Source organism: Sardina pilchardus, chromosome 20 (genome assembly GCF_963854185.1).
Source record: "Sardina pilchardus chromosome 20, fSarPil1.1, whole genome shotgun sequence".
NCBI lineage: Eukaryota > Metazoa > Chordata > Actinopteri > Clupeiformes > Clupeidae > Sardina > Sardina pilchardus.
Window position 1 is genome coordinate 6172468 of NC_085013.1, and position 2500 is coordinate 6174967.

Sequence of the window (2500 nt, forward strand, 5' to 3'; positions counted from 1 at the left end):
TCACCACGGGGATTTGTACAACAACAAATGCTTGGAAAATGATCTCCGGGCAACGGGTGAATGACTGCCCTTATCGCAGGCATACAATTCGATTACATCGGATCAAGAGATCAATTAACCCGGCCGCGGCAACACTACACCTGGACGAGGGTACATGGGGATTGCGTAACGTGAAAGATCACAGAGAGCAAAACGTAAAGAACCCAACCAGACCTCGGAAAAATAAATCTTTTATCGATTCGCCTACTCAAAAGACGTAAATCTGCGCATTATAAGCTGTTGACAGCAGAATTGCTGTGCATTTATAGGCTACTCTTTGTGGTGTGCAACAAACTTAGAACAGATTTACGTGTAGCCGTCTTAAATACAGAGTTGAGACTAAAAAAACAGTGAGAAAAACACATCTAACGTTATAGCCTACACATAGGTTAGACTAAAGGTTCACCCACCTGTTGTAGAGCGAAGAACGAATAGGATCTGCAGAGATAAACAGATGTAGTAGGCCTACCAGATAATCGTCCGACTTTTTTGAAGTGATGTGTTTGTGATTGTGTGTGACCGGACCAGTGTAAGCGTCTGAGTGTGTGTGGGTTTGTTGAGTGGGATACTTCTTGTCCTGATCCTCCGCTTTTACAGTCTGGTCCCCATAGGAACTACAAAGCAAGCTCCACCCCCCATCAAGCTGAGAGCAGTATCTCCCAGCACACACACACAGACACACACACTCACCAATAACCACACTGGCGCTTCAACTCTCATTGGTAGCAACAGATCACACTTTCTCTGTCACACACTCTGTTTACCTCACTGACTGTACTGGGGTCTTTTGGCTCAGGATGTACCTGGGCACGACAAGAGGCTGTGGTGCATGTTGCCCCTACTCTCTCCAACCACAAACACGCACACACCACTGTTCCCTGGGCAGTTTTTCTGACTCCCTCTTGCACATAGAGTATTGTCATGGTGATGACCGGCATGAGCTCCTATTTTAGGACCCTGGATGTGCTCAGATCTGTACTTGGGTTCCCTTCCCTGGTGCTGTGTGGATTTATAGATAAAAGGTAAAAGGTAATAGGCACCCTTTCAATGCAAACCACATCTGCTGGTTACTGAAAGGAATTCCTTTGACGCTACATTCTGAAGATGAACAGTCAGAGATGGATGGGTACTTGGGTAGACCGAGTAAGTGGGAGGAAAAAGAGACCGGAAGAGATACACAGGGGGGGGGCTGTCGCCGCGCCAACCATTGGTGTGATGAACACAGTCTCAGATTGACTCGCTGTCAGTCTGGATGGTGAGCAGCAGACAGCCATGCAAAGCCAGCTCCTTTTAAACCGCTAGAGGCCCCAAATATAGACCTGCTCTGGGATACACGCACATGTACACACCCACTCACCCATAGTGCCATGGACAACTGAGCTACCCCACCTGGATACTGGGAAATGATGACGGGAGGTCTCCCTGTGCTGCTTTCAGCAAATGCCCCATTGGTGGTTACTAAAGGTGGAGCGTTGACAAATCAGAGGCAGAGGCAAAACATTTGACGAAGATTTTATTGTTCTATGGTTTCTGAAGGTCACCTCTGTCAGCTACTTACTGAGGAAAAAATGAATGCCAACTCAACTGTTTTCACAACCTAAGCACTCTACTGAACAGCAATATAAGCTTAAACCCTCTAATGAAACATACTGTATGTCAGCTTAGTGAAAAAGTATCATACAGTGATAAGTTGCTTATTAAAAAGTAACTATCAAAAGAAGTCAATCAGAAACTCATTTTTATTGTTAACAATAGCTTTTTTTATTACAAAAAAACTGCATACATTAAACGTTTTGCAAGGAAAAACCTGGCAGAGTCATTAAAACGTAGCGATCGCCACGTTCTGTCAAACTTTAAATAAAAAAGAAACAACATTAATGTACAAAAGTGCTTACATGGTGCAAATATCTGAGTAAAAGCAACAACGGATCATAAAAAGAATACCACTTTACATTATAATCAAATTCCTAAAAAATAAACTGATAGGAGCTGGAAAAAAATCCACTATATTACAAAGCCGAGAAAAAACAAAACAAAACAAAACAAACAAAACAACCCTTGCTTTTGACCTTGTCTGTTGTCACGGTGACTAGTCTCTGGTTAACATAGTTACTATCCCATATTCTCTTCCTCTCAACTCCAAACCCCCACCCTCCCAAATCCTACGTTAATAAATAACACGTTTAAATAGTCAATCCTCAAAAAAATGATAAACTGACCGAGAAGTTCCTTTCCTTTCTTTCCTTCTTTTATTTTTTAATCCCAGACTTAGTCCTTCCATATCTACGGCATTAAAACTCCCATAGAGAAGGAAAGTTAAAAGTTAGCCACCAGCTAACTGGCTAAAAAAAACAAAACACTCCCAAGTCAAAAACCACACTTCTGTTAGACATGCTGTCTGACTCCCATTAACCAAACACTTGGTTATTATTATTGTATGCGTGAGAAACTGACCATCCTC

General features: G+C 42.6%; 1 protein-coding gene across 13 annotated transcripts in view; it reads right to left on the minus strand.

The window, feature by feature from the left end:
* Positions 1 to 1766: 1766 nt before the first annotated feature.
* The window catches only part of map4k5 (mitogen-activated protein kinase kinase kinase kinase 5), a 52100-nt gene continuing 51366 nt past the window's right edge, over positions 1767 to 2500 (minus strand). For all 13 annotated transcript variants that reach the window (XM_062522078.1, XM_062522077.1, XM_062522076.1 and 10 more), the window contains one exon: positions 1767 to 2500. This exon is cut by the window's right edge and continues 658 nt beyond it. The gene's annotated coding sequence lies outside the window, so the exon portion shown is untranslated.